This window comes from Haemaphysalis longicornis, unplaced genomic scaffold (assembly GCF_048455015.1).
Source record: "Haemaphysalis longicornis isolate Haplotype H1 unplaced genomic scaffold, Haemaphysalis longicornis Haplotype H1 scaffold_2, whole genome shotgun sequence".
Taxonomy (NCBI): Eukaryota; Metazoa; Arthropoda; class Arachnida; order Ixodida; family Ixodidae; genus Haemaphysalis; species Haemaphysalis longicornis.
This window is the reverse complement of record NW_027526295.1, coordinates 25,777,874-25,795,440: the sequence shown is the minus strand read 5'-3', so window position 1 is coordinate 25,795,440 and position 17,567 is coordinate 25,777,874. Positions and strand designations below refer to the sequence as shown.

The 17,567-nt window shown below is 47.2% G+C and overlaps 1 long non-coding RNA gene across 1 annotated transcript in view; it reads left to right on the top strand.

Annotated features, from left to right (window-relative positions):
* The first annotated feature begins 917 nt into the window (after positions 1 to 917).
* Positions 918 to 17,567, top strand: part of LOC144167024 (uncharacterized) — a 58,549-nt gene continuing 41,899 nt past the window's right edge. Inside the window, exons 1-2 of the long non-coding RNA XR_013321821.1 lie at positions 918 to 1,049; positions 16,845 to 16,902. This is a non-coding gene — a long non-coding RNA (uncharacterized LOC144167024). The remainder of the gene's footprint in view (positions 1,050 to 16,844; positions 16,903 to 17,567) is intronic.

Here is a 17,567-nt window from a genome sequence, read left to right as displayed (position 1 = left end):
TATTCAGATTTCATTTTTTCTTTGTGACTGGTGTAAAGTGTTACTAGTATTTGTTACTTCTTATACTGTACCTGTAGGAAGAATGTAGATGCACTGTTACCTTTGCACATCTTGTTAACTTACATAGCTTATGCTCCATTGTCCGTGGTACTTTCCTACAGTTTGTATGAGATGCTTCTTTTGTTACTCTACGTGATTAAGTAACCAGAATTTTCTTACACTTTCCTCTGCTTGCTGCTATAACCTTGTATGTGGTTTCCAGAGCTTTGTCAAGCTGCTAAGGCAGCCTATACCCTGGAAACCACACGAGTTTCTGGAAAAATAAACTCGAATTGAATATAAAAATGACTATTATAGCAACAATTGTTCACCCAGCGCCCTATGGATGGGATGCGCTGCAAATGGTATTATCTCGCTGCTTGGCTTTTAATACCTAACGGCCGCATAAGTCGCTCTAACGCGAATAAGTGAACATTTCTCGGCGGATTTGCTCCGCAAAGCCTGTTTTTCAGCCAATTATTTACGTTTCCACAACATTTTGCCCAATGACAATTCCAACTTGCAATCTCCCACTTTCTTGCCATTAAAATTAATACTGTTTTTTTAATTGTTATAGTACGGGACTTTTCTTGATAATTTCTAGAACTCAACAATATTTTGTGATTTCTCTAATTTCTTTCAGTATCTGGTCGATCCTCTAAAGCTATACCAGACAGAAGTTCATTCCCTTTCTGTCAAGGGAATGACGTTTCTAGCAGATATTGCACCCTCTACAGTAAGAGGAACCCTTTGTTCTGACAACGCTGGCTATCTGCCCTTTATTTCAGCTGCGAAATAATGGCTTGAGTGGTTTTCCTGAAAGAGTGACCATAATGAGTAAAAAACAGCATCCCTAAGCGATATGAGCGCCCTGTATCACGGACTTGTAAAACGGTTGCTTTTGCTTTTGAGGAACGCCCTCTTTATATACATACGGCGGGACCACATCTGCCATCCCGCAAAACCAGCAGCAAGGGTGACGGGAGAAGACACAAGTTCTGCTCTTGCAGGTTTGTACAAAAAATGAATTTTTCTTCAAAAAAGCGTTCCTTGTTGCGAATTTCTGGATCATACCTGTAAATTGGTACCGCAGCGATGTTGTACTAAACTTGCGAACCTTTTCCTGTGGTTGTAAAGTGGCGACGTTGGGTCTCTGGCCTCCGTTTTTCGAAGACGACCTCAATTTGTTCAGTTCACGTAGAGAGAACTTCAATCAAAAACCGATAAATATGTGATGCTCATGCACATTTAAAGTGTAAGTTCTTTTGGCAGTGGTCTGATAAGATCCGGACAAACGTTATCTAAAATTTTGTTTTAATGCGCTAAGAATGGCTGTTAAAAAAACAAATTCCGATTTTATCGCCCTTGCAAAAGTAATGGCTTTTGGGTTGGCTCGAAAGTGCTGCCAATATACTTTTACAGCCTTGAAGTTTAACAAATGTTATCATGAATTTTCCTCTAAATATAATTTTAACAACCAGATACTAAAAGCGGACATAAAAAGTTCAAGTTGGGTTTACAAAATTGTTTGCCTTGCTCGGAGAAGCGGACGTCAATCTTGAGCCAAAGGTCCCAAGAACACTCCGAGATACCAGAGGAAAACCGGTGGAGTAACGGAAACTCTTCAGCAACTTTCGGGGGGTTTATACATGAAGTGTCAGAAAATTGTAGGCCTGATTGTCTTCCGCCAGCCAGGTCAAAGCACAATCGAAGAATCCATGTGGGCGATCGCTATGGGCCCTCTAGTACTGTTTTAGGTATGAGAATTATGCTAACGTGCGATTAATGCAATGATAATTATGTTTTATTGGGGGCTAATATTACGTCACTCGGTAGCAAAGTTTATAACTTTTCAATTATTCTGGTCTTTCCAAGGATAAAAAGCTTATTTATTGGCTGAAATGAAGCTGAGTTGGTTACCAAGGGCTAGTTGTTCTAGAGTTAAACAGGATGCCTGTTGTTTTAACAGCCCCTTTATAAAGGTAATGTTGTCGAATTTTTTAAACTGAATTTTCAACCCAGCTGGTCGTTTGGCATCGTTCTGACGATACAAGTGCGGGTTTCCTGCTGAGAGTAGTCAATAGTTAATGGTAGGGGGCACACTCCTCTTGTTGGCTAAGCGCCCCCTCACCCACTTCATTGATTTAAAGCGCTTCTTTTAAAAAATGTGCGCCTTCACAGGCGTGACAACTGGACTTCATGCAGGCTCTCCCAGGTGCCATTGTGCCCGCAGTTCAAGTTTGCCATTAAGTTACTGCATTATTTGTTGCGTGTTTATTTCGTTTTTTTTTCAGCAGCATTGCTACGAGCTGTAGAGAAATGCCGTTTTGGTATCCCGGCTGCTCAAAATAACACTACTGGACACTTTCATCAGAAAAATTACCTATTAAATAACCTGCGCACCGAAATTTCAATTCGGCTCGCTGGGTTGTGTAAGTAAACACGCAGAAAAAAAAACGATTCAATTTTCACGTTGCGCTACCGGATGCTTGTTATCACTGATTTTCTTATTCTACAAGTTCAAGAAAAGCGTTGGTGCTACGGAGACTATTTATAAAACAGGGCGAATCGTACTAGATCTAATGGCTGTTGTTGTATTGCAGAACTATGCAGGACGAGCGCGCTAGGGAGTTTGAGAGAAGGGGGTAGCACAATGAATGGGAAGAAGTGAAGACAAGAAAAAGCACAAGCGGTTCTATCACTACTCTGTTCCACAAGTGCTTGTGTTTGTTTTGTCTTCCGTTCGTCCCGTTCTATGCGCTGCCCCTTATTCTCAGTTATTTACGCACCGGCTCGAGCTTCAACTCTTCCACGCCAAAGAGGCGAGCATTTATATGCTTCCCCTAGTTTTAGCAACTGCCAAAGACCTGGGCTATGATTTTAACTTTTGTTTTATTCAAGCTGACCCGTTTATCTTCTTGCCTTCAATAATTATCCAGAGGAGGATCACCTCTAACATGCACTTACAGCTGCTCATTTGATGGCAGGGTGCGTTGTGGTCTGACAGAGATACCAGCACAAAAATCAACAAAAATCTGTCTCTGTACACAAGAATATTGCTGCATAAATTCTTGATTCTACGCATTCCATCACTACATTGTTCCCGTAAATCAACAGGGATGCCATTTTTTTCATGCCCTAATTTAATCTGTTACTTTATTTAGAGCGCGTTGCTCTTAATTTATTGTTTACGACGATTCTGCTGTAAGTTCTCCCGTTTGTGCTCTGGATTTATGTTCTTGTTGTAGATTTTGTACCTGTTAAAATGATATTTAAATAAATTTCTTTCTGTATTGTATCCATCCACTAATACCCAGAATTTTTTGCTAAATGTTGCCGACATATATTGCTGCTGACCCTTGTATAACGTCATAGGCCTTAGGGAGGTTTCCGTTTTCCTGGTATTTATTTTCGGTGATTGAAAAACTGAAACGAAGAACTGCCAAAAGAGGCATGTAAAGCATGCAGGCTTACTGAGTAGCTCACAATCTTGCCGGCCCGCTCACGCTTAAAAAACTGACGGAAGAGATATGGATGATTTTTACGCTTTCACACCACTCTGAAAGATCGCTACCAAAGGAAACGACTCTGAACCTGTCCTGGCACCGACACGGCGATGACGTACATGTATGGAGTCTAAAATTAATGAAAAAATTACTAAGGAGACGCTTTAAATTTTGATGGAATGAGCTCGTACATACCTTCCGAACCAATGTCTGTTTATTTTTTGTTTTAAGAGACACTGAAGTGATTTGCAAAGATTGCGGGGTTACCAGCGGAAATTGCAGTCTGGAGTCCTTCGGCCAGGCTTGGGCCACTCTCGCGGCGTCTAGGCTACTTTATTAAGTAGAAAAATCAATTCGAAAATGCTGTCCTCCTGTCAAATCCTGTAAAAGAGTGGTAATGCGGGCCAGTAGGCGCATAAGGCTTAAAACAAAAAACCGCTAGCGCTAAAGACAGGACAAAGGGTAGAATAGACACACACACCGCTGACTGCTGACTAATGTTTATTGAAAAGGAAGGGGGTTTTTAAAGAGACTTTTCTGGAAGAACACATAGAAAACAATAGATATGGCAGTACTAGTTTATATGAAGTGTGACAACATTCTCCATGTCCCTTAAATCTAACGAAGTACCGCCGATGCAATCCTTTCCCTTTTGGTTTGTGAGTAAGGCTTCGAATATCTCTCGCGTACGTTGCTCTCGAAATCACCTTCGAATGGCGACTTTTTTAAAGGCCGACGTGCGCCAGCTGCTCTATGAACCGTGTGCAGCAAGGTTGCTGCCCGTGCCCTGTTTTAAGCAGTACAACTAAGGGGCCACGCGTACTGTCTACTCCCTCTCATGCATACTTTACCGCCTCCCTTGCATGAGGTGCTGTCCCGAAACGGTCCAGCGTCGCATGCATGGGAGGCTGCGGGGGTGGTTGGCTGCCTCGGCCGCGGCGGCGGTGGCGACCGCTGTCGGCGACCGCAGGCGCACATACGGGCCCGGCGAATGAAGCGATGCGCTTGGAGGGGTGCGTCGCGGGGGTGTGTCTCCGGTCGAAAGGCCATTTGCGCATCCTCCACGACATGGCCGGACGAAAGTAGAAAACTTTTGTTTAAAAATATTGTTACAAGTCATGGTTATGTTGTTGGCAAGCAGGACCCATGATACAAGGTGGACAATCTACGCGACTACTGCGATCATCAATTTGACCCTGTCATTATCATCACGGCTCTCTGTCGCGCTCAGCCTTGTTCGTCTTGCCCGGTGCTTGCATCCCGCTGTACCAAGCCTCCAAATATAGCCTCTTTCCCGTAACATTTTGGTGAAGTGCGGAGTAACGCTTTACGCACAACGGAGCTTCGCAGCGGACGTCATCTTACTCAACCACCAAAGATCATGGCCAACAATGGGGCCAACGGCTCAATCACCCCACTTATCGTGGTCTCTCAACAACCCCGTGAAACTCGTAAGTTCACCGGAGCCGACGACTTCGACGTTGAGGACCGGATCGACTCGTTCGAGCGGGTCAGTGCCTATAATCGGTGGGACCCAACCATCATGCTGGCCAACGTCGATTACAGTCTGGATGAACCGGCCAGGACCTGGTTCCGAACTTACGAGGCGGAGGTAACAAGCTGGGGCGTCTGCAATGAAAGGCTGCGCAAATTGTTCGGCAACCCAGCTGGTGGCCAACTTGCAGCCAAGAACGCGCTAGCCACACGCGCACAGACCTCCACTGAATCATACGTGGCCTACATTCAGGACGTCCTGTCCCTTTCTAAAAAAGCTGACGCTGAGATGCCTGAGTCCGACAAGGTGGGACATGTACTCAAAGGGAGTGCAGATGACGCTTTCCACCTGCTCATCTGCAAAGACTGTGCTACGGTCGAGGCTATCATCACCGAGTGCCGCCGGTTCGAGCAGGCGAAGAGCCGCCGAATTACGTCGCAGTTCACCCGGGTCCCAAACAATGCCGCCACATCATCTTGCCAAGACATTCCACCACAGACCCGTTCGCCTCCAATCTCATCTGGCGTGACCACGGCCACTACCCACCTGACGGTTTGACAAGAATAGTACGTAGAGAGCTCGAGGTCATGGCCCCCGCCGCTCTTCCCCAATACGTTGCTGAAGACAGCAGGCCTCCCGTCCCGTTAATTCAAGCTGTCGTGCGCGAAGAACTTGCTAAGCTAGGCGTTCAATCCGTCTGCGCCATTAGCCGCGCTGACTTCCCATCTAGCCGCTTTCCACCTACCAGTGATGGGCGAGCGCCCTATACTCGTACATTCAAGTACCCGATCAGAAACCCTGCCTATTGGAGAACGCCTGACATCCGACCCATATGCTTCTACTGTCATCGTGTTGGCCACGTGGCGCGATACTGCCAGAGGCGTCGATTTATGCCTCCCTGACCCGATTTCCTGCCTATAACAATCCGGAAGAAGGCCCTGCTCACTTCTGTCCCCGTCCTCAGACGCCTTCCCGAGACGACGACGCCCGACCATGCCGCAACAATCGCTCGCCGTCACCGCACCTCCGCCAGTCCGTTCACGGCAGCCCCGCCGATTCCTGTCGCCGACCCCGTATGGCCGCTCCTCTCTGGAAAACTAGGCAGTGCAGCTCCCGGAGGTGACGCTGCATCTATGGCCCGGCCACCAAATCCTCTGCTAACCTTGCCCACCAGACGAAATTTACTAGACGTTACTGTCGATGGTATTCTATTAGGTGCTCTCATTGACACCGGCGCCCATATTTCAGTTATGAGCTCAGACCTCCGCCGCCGCCTGCGCAAAGTTCTCACTCCGGCGGTGCCCAGTGTCGTACAGGTCGCCGATGGAGGGACGTCTGCCGTCGCCAGAATGTGTGCTTCCCGAATTCACATTGGGGGCCACGACACTGTCGTTCTATTTGCCGTATTGGAGCGATGCCCTCATGACCTTATACTAGGCCATGATTTCCTTTCGGAGCATTGAGATCTTATTGATTGCTCCACCGGTGTCCTCCGCCTTCACTTGCCTTCTCCCAATTCGTCCCCTAAAGAACCCATCCAGATGCCTTCAGATGTGGTCAATGCCGAAGAACCTTTATGCCACATTGTCTCCACGCATGATGTTCGCTTACGGCCACAAGCAGCAACCTCCATTACGTTGTTGTCAAGCCCTCCGGTTCCTAACGGTGACTACGTGCTTTCGCCTGTTCTAGAAGTGTTGCTATCGCGTGAAGTGGCCGTGCCACACACTGGTGTGACAGTTGTGGACAGCAGCGTTCACGTACCGGTCCTCAACTTTGGATCATCCCCTCAACTTTTACCGAAAAGTATATCTCTGGGTACAGTGCGGCCGATAGGTGACCACCAAGTTTTAGCTTTGTGCGTGGACCCACCCCAAAATTCCGATACCCAAACCACTTCAATTCCTTCTGTTGAGGATTTCGCCAACATGATCGCCTCCGACCTTCCCGAAGACCAAGCTGCCGCTCTACGCCATCTTTGGGCACCTACCGAGACATTTTCGACTTCGATAATCGTCCTTTGGGTCAGACTACTGCTGTTCAACATCCTATCAACACCGGTGATGCCAGCCCTGCCTACAGACGGCCATACCGTGTGTCCCATGCTGAACGACTGGTCATTCAGCAGGAAGTCGAAAGCATGCTCCGTAAGGACATCATCGAACCTTCGTCGAGCCCCTGGGCTTCGCCTGTCGTCTTAGTCAAAAAAAAAGATGGCAGCTGGCGGTTCTGCGTAGACTACCGACGCGTTAACCAGATCACCAAGACGTTTATCCCTTGCCCCGCATTGATGACGCACTGGACTGCCTGCATGGCGCCAAATATTTTTCATCTATAGACCTCAGGTCTGGATATTGGCAAATTTCTGTTGACGAATGCGACCGCAAAAAACGGCATTTCTTACACCCGACGGCCTCTGCCAGTTTAAGGTAATGCCGTTTGGCCTATGCAACGCCCCTGCTACCTTTGAGGGGATGATGCACTCGCTACTCCATGGGTTCAAGTGGTCGACGTGCCTATGCTACCTCGATGACGTGATTGTATTTCCCCTACATTCGACACTCACCTCAAAAGGCTTTCGGCTATCTTGGAAGTGTTCTGACGTGCAGGCCTTCAGCTAAACTCGAAAAAATGTCACTTTGGTCACCGCCAAATTAAGCTTCTTGGACACCTTGTCGACGCCAACGGCATTCAACCCGGCCCCGATAAAGTTCACGCTGTGCAGAACTTCCCAAAACCACAGATATCAAAAGATGTCCGGAGCTTCGTAGGCCTCTGTTCCTACTTTCGTCGCTTCACTGCGAATTTCGCCGACATTGTCCGTCCTCTCACAAACCTTCTTAAAAAGAATGTCACCTACGCATGGGGCCCCAAACAGGATGAAGCCTTCACTGCGCTTATCGCTCTCTTAACGTCGTCACCCGTTCTGGGCCACTTCGATCCATCGGCACCAACCCAATTCCGCACCAACGCAAGCGGCCATTGTATAGGGGCGGTTTCGGCACAACAACAGGCCGGCCAGAACCGCGTCATCGCCTACGCCAGCCGCCTCCTGTCTCCAGCCGAACGCAATTACTCCATCACCGAACGGGAGTGTCTTGCGCTTGTCTGGGCCGTCGCCAAATTCCGCCCATACCTTTACGGTAGGCCATTTATTGTTATTACAGACCACCACGCTCTCTGCTGGATTTTGTCTTTGAAAGACCCCACGGGCAGGCTTGGTCAATGGGCTCTCCGCCTTCAAGAGTATACTTTCTCTGTGCTCTACAAATCTCGTCGCCTCCATCAGGACGCCGACAGCCTGTCACGGAATCCTGTGGACCGTCCAGACCTCAGCGGAGCAAGTTCTGATGACTCCCTTTTTGCCATCCCCGACCACCTGAACATTGCTCAAGTACCGCGCCGTGATGCATCATTACACCTAATCTTTGACGGTCTCGAATGCGCAACACCTGACCCTTCTCTACGTGCCTATGCAATTCGTGATGGCCCCCTGTATCATCGCAACTTCCGCGTCGATGGTCCCGAATTGTTCCTTGTTATACCTCAGCACTTGCGTGCGGCCATCTTGCACCAGCTTCACGATGTCCCCACGGCTGGCCATCTCGGGATAACCCGCACGTACGACCATGTGCGACGTCGCTTCTTTTGGCCCGACCTGTACAAATCCGTGCGACGATACGTCACCGCCTGCGACCTCTGCCAACGGCGGAAAACACCGACCATGCTCCCCACCGGTCAGCTTAAACCGAAGCTTAAACCGATTGAAATTCCCTATGAGCCATTTTTCCGTGTAGGTTTGGACGTACTGGGCCCGTTTCCTCTATCCAAGTACGGAAACAAGTGGGTGGCCGTTGCGACGAACTATGCAACACATTTTGCCATCACCCGTGCCCTGCCTTCGTGTTGCGCGACCGATGTTGCGGATTTTCTTTTTGCCGACGTGATTCTGCACCACGGAGCTCCCATCAATTGCTCGCCGATCGTGGCCGATACTTTTTATCCAAAGTTGTTGACGACCGTCTGCAGTCATGCTCTACTCAGCACAAATTTTCCACAGCATATCATCCGCAAACAAACGGACTCACCGAACGACTCAACCGGACCCTTACGGACATGCTGTTTGCCTACGTCTCAGCGGACCATCGCGATTGGGACATCGCCCTTCCCTACATTACATTCGCCTAGAATTCTTCGCGTCACGACACCATTGGATTTTCCCCTTTCTACCTTCTTTACGGCCGTGAGCCTGCTTTGCCCCTGGACACCTTACTGCCCGCTTCGGCCCCCTTGTCCACCGAATACGCTCAGGATGCGATCACTCGAGCTACTTTTGCAAAGCAGATCGCCCGCGACCGTCTTCACGCATTACAAGCCTCTCAGAAGAACAGATATGACCAGCGCCACCGGAAAGTACACTTCCCTCCGGGATCATTGGTCCTTCTGTGGACACCATTCCGTCGCGTGGGACTTTCAGAAAAAGTGCTTGCACATTATAGTGGTCCTTACCATGTTCTCCGCTCGGTTACGGACGTAACTTATGAGATCACCCCCGTCCTTCCTTCACCTTCCGAGAGAACCCCGCCTACTAGCATTGTGCATGTGTCCCGCCTCAAGCCATACTGTGCGCCTTCATCGACTACAAGTTAGCGTCGGGACGATGCTTTTCCAGCGGGGAGTCTTGTTACAAGTCATGGTTATGTTGTTGGCGAGCAGGACCCATGATACAAGGTGGACAATCTACGCGACTAACTGCGATCATCATCATTTGACCCTGTCATTATCATCACGGCTCTCTCACGCGCTCAGCCTTGTTCGTCTTGCGCGGTAATTGCATCCCGCTTTACCAAGCCTCCAAATATAGACTCTTCCCCGTAACAATATATAGCATTTAAGCGTCCTTTATGAAGCGCTAAATAACCAAACGCAGCGCTGCTGCACGCCGACGCTCGTCAGACGACCGTTTTATTTGCCGGAAGTGCAAGAATGAACCCGTCGAAAAGCAAATCTGTGATTCATGACGCACAAAAGATAATTGATAACGGGCATGCATCTAAATGCGCTGTACAAAAACACTCAGGAGGTGACGTGAATGGAGCGGAAAATCTCCGACAAAAGTGTAAGCTTGGCTTGCTCTGCCCGTGAAGCACATTTGGTTTGCGCCGATGATGTCGAACACCCGACGTCAGTGCGCTTGAACATTGGGTGTGATTAAAACATCTTTCATTGTAAATTGACCATCACGCGCTGAGGTTCCGTTCTGCTTCAGCCTGTCTTGGCACGCGAAGGTTTTTTGTTCCGTCAATGCATCAAATTTTTAACTTTCTCATACTTCTAGATCGGTCTCTGGGTATCTTGTTCGTTGTCCAGGCGGTACGCCGGTTATCATTTCGCCTCATATTACCTGACCAAATACTTTTTTTAAAATTTTGACTCGGATATAATCTACTCGAGTTTACCACGATGATTACACGTTCCGTCGCTCATTCAGCCTACCTAAGTTTGTTCTCGAACTGTTTCGTAAGGCGCCAATTTCTCGAACCATACGAAATCACGAGCAGGATGCATTGGCTGCATTTTCTCTATTTGAGTGCTAGATGTAGCTTACTTTTACTATTTGGTGTGTTTTGACGAAAACGCTCCAGCCCACGGCTATCCCGCGATAAATTCCTCTCTCCTCATTGGGGTCAGCTCTGATGATATGTCCGAGACAGATGCACTCTTCTACTTGTTCTATCCTTTAGTTACAGAGGTTGAAGAGGGCACTTTCGGCATGTTTAATCATCATGACTTCATATTTATTCATAGTTATCTTTAGTCCCAGGGCATTGCATTCTGATTGAAGTTCCTCAAGCATTTTTTCAGGTATGTCTTCGCAGTCAAGTTCCTGAATACCCCCCCGCCATCCCTCCCAGACATGCTGTGAAGCTATTCGAGAAATGGTATCGGCCTATCTAAAGCTCTTTTAGATCTGAAATTTGTCGCTTTGCGTGTGAAGAAATATCCTCCCTGTACACAATTGATACATGTCTTCTAGTGTCTTATGTTGGTCTCCCCTATACCCTGGTGCTGTAATGCTTCAAGACCTGCTGTGAGAGAGAGAGAGAGAGAGAGCTCTTTAATGTGGGCTGGAGAGGTCAGCTCTGCTAGCGGCAGTGCTTGCTACGCCAGATGGGGATGATTACAATGCAGTGAAGTGAATGTGAGAAATCGGGAAAGCAGCAATAGAGAGAAAACAAAAGTTGAATAAAAATGGCACGCAATGTAGTGCAAGGAAAAAACTCGAAATAAAGTTAAGCAAAAGACAAGAAAAATTGAGCGAATGGAGCCCAGGAACGCAGAGCGCCTAACAAGGAAAAGGAATCAAAGCGTACACAACGACGCAAACGCGTACAGACGTAGCCATGCGCACAATGGAAAAATTATTACAAAGTTTTGTCTAGTCCTGAATCTCGCAGAAAACGCAGAAGAATCTTCGTCCCTAAATATGAGTCATTGTTGTTGTCCCAGGGTCCAAGGAAGTGACACAACTGAAGGCTTGCTCCGCGCCGAACACGAGACAGGCAGCTCGCCGCTGTAACTCGCGCAGCGGAAAATCGCGGGCATATACACAACAAGTGCTCGGTAGTCTCGCGCACAGCGCACGTGGGGCACAGTGGTGAATCCTCCCACCCTATTCTGAACTTGAAGCTTCGGGTGTAAGCCACGTTGAGACGCAAACGATGCAGTACACCTTCAGACGCTTTGCTTAGGTCGGGTGGAACACGGAATTTACAGAAAGGGTCAATTCCATGTAGAGGTGGATATCCGCTGCGAGGGTGCTGCCACTTCAACATTTGCTCTCTCCAACCAGTTCGATAGATAAGGGCACAACCATCCTCTCGAGAGAAAGGAAGCTGTGTCGTGTTACGCAGAGAGTGGCCAGCGCTGGCGGCTGCATCAGATATTATATTTCCTTGTATGTGTTTTGAATAACGGTTTTCAATACTCTATAAATGACACAAAATCTTAAGGCGTACTTTGGAAACGTTTTTATTACTTGTTTGATGTCATGAATCTGATATATTGTGGAGTTTCCTTTCCTAAACACAGCTTGCTCCCTGTGTTTTTGGGAATCTAGGTTGTCGCTAATGCGGTTAGCCAATATCTTGGCAAACAGCCAGTGTACATCTGAGTGTAAGCTAATTGGCCTTTAATTGTTAAGGTCTTTGGCACCTCCCTTTTCCTGATTAAGGATTATGTTTGTGTTTATCCAGGCTATAGGCACATTTAAAGTCCTCAAGTATTCCGAGGATAGCAAGCAAGCTTTTTCATAGCAATATCCCATCTCGCCTTTATTAGATATAAGAATATGCCGTTGTCGCGTGCAGCGTTTCCTTTTATGCATTTGAGAGGCTTTTGAACTTGGGCTTTGGGTATTATGGGACTTCGCGGGCTGAGCTTGTTGTTGCCCGTAGTGTAGCGTAGCAGGTGTAGAACGTGGTGTAGAAGGAGACCTGCTACTTTTATTGGGTCGCATGCTGTTCGTTATGTTACCTTTTTCGACTTTAAATGCGTACAGTCTGTCTTCCGATATCAGCATTCTGTCAGATACTTTTCGCCGTCCTCCAATTTCCAGAATTTCCCCGATCCCTGCCACGTTTTATGTAGGAATGTTGTTCGTTTTACGTATCGGTTGGACAAATTTGAGAGCTCCGGTAAATCCGTCAGGTCATGTTTACTCAACGCTTTCACTATCTTACGTTTCGAATTAGTTCCTTCATTTGCCGAATTAGATTTTCAGTTTTTTTTCTGTATGTTGCTTCATCTACAGCTGCTGCAGATTATGTTAGTGCAGTTGTTAAGTTGTCACTTAGTCTGTCTACCCTATCTCCTTTCTCTTCTTCCACTTTCTCAAAAGAAATTTTACCTTCTAAGGTCAATTTTTTTGTAAAGGGTTGTTTTTAATTCTTGCGCCCTTTCTCTACCTCTTTATGCTGAGATGCTAACTTGTTTGATCTTCCTTCTTTCTCTTTTGAAACTCTATCCTCTTTTGTTTCTAACAATCATATGCCCTCTGATGCGAATCTGGCCTAGCTCCTCTACTTCAGGCGCAATTCTTGATTGGTCACTACAAATGAGCCAATTCAATTTTTCGAACAATTCGGTATTTTCTATGCCCATTTTTTGCTTTTTTTCGCTGAGGAATATGTTTATAATCCTCTGATGTTTCGTCTCCGCAAATGCTGCCAACGCATCTCCTCTACTGTTGCGAGTGAAGATTCCAAACTTTCCAACTGACATTTTCCTTGTACCCTTCTTGCATACGTTTTCGTTAAAGTCTCCCATTGTAATCATGAAGTGTGTTGTACTCTCCTTCATAGCTAATTTAACGTCCTCCAGGAACCTTTTCACGGCATCACCATCGGAGTGAACTTTTGGCGAATGGGCGTGTACATTCTTAGCCTGCATCGCTTTTAAGTGCGAATGCACTTCATAAGCGAGCCCGAATCGTCCGCCGCCGTCCGCATAGCAACAGGTGCGGGTGCGCGCGCTCCTCGTCTTCCTTGGCAACGGGGGGGGAGATGGGCGCGCGCTGCCTGGCCGCTGACATGGCACATACCCACGTGGGGGATTGGCCAGGAATCTCCTCGTCTTCCTTGGCAACGGGGGAGATGGGCGCGCGCTGCCTGGCCGCTGACATGGCACAAACCCACGTGGGGGATTGGCCAGGAATCTCCTCGTGTTCCTTGGCAACGGGGGGAGATGGGCGCGCGCTGCCTGGCCGGTGACATGGCACATACCCTTGTGGGGGATTGGCCAGGAATCGGGCGTGAGAAGGGCTAATGCACCCGCTTAAAGGAGTACTGACACGAAATTTCAAAGCTGAGATCCGCTCTAGCAATCAAGTACAACGACAACACAAATAGGTGTCTGTGAATAAATGCATCTTTCTTTCTTTGTAGTTGTGTGTGTGTGTGTGATCTCTTATTCGCGAACATTACCGAACCGCGCAAATTCAACTCGTGCATTCGCACTTTCACATTCTTCCCCTCGGGGAAATGCGGGGAATTTTTTTAGCTTGATCGCAATGACTGCTGCTCTTTTGTTATTGCTGAAGAATCCCCCAACTTCGCATGCTATTTCTGTGTGGATTAAGAAACTCGAGCTGTACCCTTTCTTTTCTTGATGCCCTCGATAGCACTGAATATATCCGCAAGTTAGCTCCATGAAGACTTTATTGGTTCTTGTAACCTCACTTAGCCCTATTACATCCCTGTCAATGTCAATAGAACTCCTCTAATACTACAGCTAAGATTCTCTTACTATACAGGATTCGTGCGTTGAAAGATTCCAGGGTCGAGGTCCACAGGTGGCCTGTGTGGACCCAGAGATTGTTAGCACCATCTGCTATAGTGCTGGCCTGATCGGCGCCGCGGTCCGGCGCTCTACAGCTGCTGTTGACTGAGGGCAGACATTTGCATTAGTCAGTTATGGGAAGTGTGGGCCAAATACTACACCAACGTGGCCATATCCTTGTTCAGTGAGGGAATGCCATTTGTGTCCCTAAGTGGTTGCTTCCGTCTAGTGTAGCGTCACAGGGGTCGGCATGCTGGTTTCTCCCGGAGTAGGCAGCATTACACACCCGAAGGGGTTGTGCTCTTGGAGTTGAAGATGAACGAAAGAACGAAGAGGAAAAAGAACGAGATAATAAAAGAAAAGCAAGGAGAAAAAAGAGCAAAACGACAGAAAAATAAAAAAGAAAGACGTGCACACACCGCAATTGCACAAAAGACAAGCATCCCCTAACCCGCAATCGGTGTGCCTTTCTCCCTCTTTTTTAAGCGAAACGCAGGCTCCTACAAAAAAATTTACAATGTCGCATTTGAAGCTTGTCGACCTCTCATTGGGATGGTCGGAAAGGAAGAAATCTTGCAGGCGCTAATTGGGTTTGCGTCAAAAACTGGGTCAGTACGGTGTTAAACAAGCCGCGGACCACAAATTTAAAGCGACACGCCGCAAGCACGCTTAGAATATATTTACGCCATCCGCGCAATGGAATTGAGAGCAGTTGAACACCAAAATGAAAAGGGACGAGAAAAGAATATGGAGCCGCAGTTGGCGACGGTGCTCACTTATGTTTCGCCGCTGACAAGCAGAGGGGTATGCGTATACTAGTGCGGCCTTCGATAGATTAATGTCCACAGGGCAGTTCTTTCGCTGTCACTACATGCCTCAAAAGATAGCGGAATGCGTATATATTTGCAATACATCTGCTCCTAATCGCTCTCTTGAAATCGCAAGCGGTGACAAAAATTGTCATTGCGCTAATTATTTAAGATTTTAAGCGGTGCCCTTGCGTGAATAGCAGTGAGCGTGGGCCAATAAGGCATGGTCGATGGTGTTCTCGGGGAACAAAGCGAATTGGCCCAAGCAGTTTTATCAAACTTCTTCTTACACTAGATAATTTCGCCGACAGATCTTGTTATGATGTTTTTGAGGGTGATCAAGCGAAAAGCGTGGGTGCGGGAGCAATGGTAGAGCTGCATGTGCGCCAGACATTCCCTGTGGCATTCTGCGAGCCTGCAAGGCCTTCTAAAACGCGTTTGCTATCTACCTGTTTGCGCTTCGTTAGTGAAAACATACTTTGATAACGATGCAGTTTTTTTGCGTCATTCCATCAGCTGGGGCGTAGAAGGAATGGAAGAAAGCCAGGCGTTACAGGTTTGATGAGCACACATGCACTGACAAGTCCGGAAGCAAAACTTAAATATATTCCAATGAATTCGTATGTGTCCAGAAATTGCCACCCGTCTTTCCTGGCCGCATGCAAACACATCTAAGCAGAATGACAGCGAAAGGGTTCAATGCGGGGTCAACATAGCGAGGTTTTTTAGTCTGGTGGGAAACAGCCGTTTCCGGTATGCGAGGAGAAACAATTGCGATGCTCTGGACAGGAGCATATAATTACCAACCGGCTGATTTTTGACGCAAGATTTCTATAGACTGCAATAAATTAGATTGTTCTGAGAACGTTCTACCAGTCTTTCTTTGCTGTGCGCACCAGGTCTACTTTGGTTGGTAGTTCTCTTATACCGTGTGCAACAGGAGATGTGGTGTACCAAAGAATTCACAGGTCGCCGGGGAAATGGTACGGTACGTAGCCTGTCATACCGTACGCTGCTGCACGTCCCGTCAAAGCGCTGCTCCAAGACACGTCATAGCGTACGCTATTCCCAGGCCGTGTCCAATGATCATGACTTAAAACAAAATGAAAGAAGCTCACACTTACAGCAACAATGATAGAGTAAAGGTCGTTGCGGCCGCGAAGAAGAAGCACATCAGCTGCAATCCTGAACCTAAACGTGTGTGACGCTTGTGAAGGTTGCGTACAGCTTCGCTACCTTCAAGTCTTACTCGTAAGATTAAGCTTCCTCCATTTTTACATTAAAAGGTATGTCTCGGGGGGGGGGGGGGGGTGGCTTGCGTTGGTCTGTCAGATAGCGAAGTTTTTTCTGCCGCGATGGAGTCTGAAAGCGCAGGTGTATTGTAAAAACTCATATTTACACATATAGAACAATCTGCTAGGCGGAAAAGTTTACCGTTGGCATTGTATTCTTACTAAGAAGTAAGGGGCACAGATGACTCAGTCACTGCAATTTGCTGGCGTTCTCCGCTCGCCCACGTTGATGATGATGGTTTTGTACTGTTTGGCCGCCTGCGAGAAGAGCGGAGTTTATTGTTGTACGCTGTGTACTCTGTAATACATGCAGGTATGTGCCTGTGCTTCTGTAAACGTGTGTTTTTTTCCGTGAACACTGCAGTGTTAACGTGTGGGCCTGACGTGCTGACAAACATGACGAGGACACCGTGTACTCCAAAGTAAGTGATGTCGGAAAATTATGATATTCTTCATTTACATGGAAAAGTGCATATGTATGGCGAATTACAGCTAATTTCAGCGTGGCCCAAAAAACCATGAGAGGAATATACAGTAAACTCAACTCTCCGAATACCATGAAATTCTATAATTATTGATCCCAGTTAAGGAACTATTATTTAGGGCAGTCTGGGCAACCAAGTTCGTGCACGGGGACAAGGTTTATTCTATTTGCAAAATATACGAAGATAAGAAGGAGTAAGAAATCTCTATAACTTAAAAACTACTACTGCAACCATACTTATCACTGACAAATTATTACCGGAAACAAAATACACTGCATGCGAATACGATATAGTGGGAGTGAAAATAAATTTTAAATGCAGAGCTTTTGAAGAACTTAGTATGATCTGGGCAGCAGCGCTTCTGAATGATCAAGGATTTAGGGTTAACCATGATGGGAAACAACTTGTTTTTGTAAAGCTAGGAAAGGCAGAGCCTATCTCAAGTTTGTTAAAACGAGAAAGCACATAATAGGAGCGTGTTGCATGTTCCTCTCAACTACTTGATTTAAACGCACATAATGACTTCGTTAAAACGTCCAAGACGTGTGCGTTTTATGTCAAGTCTAAAGGCACTTTAAAAATGTTCTCTGCGAAGTGCATTC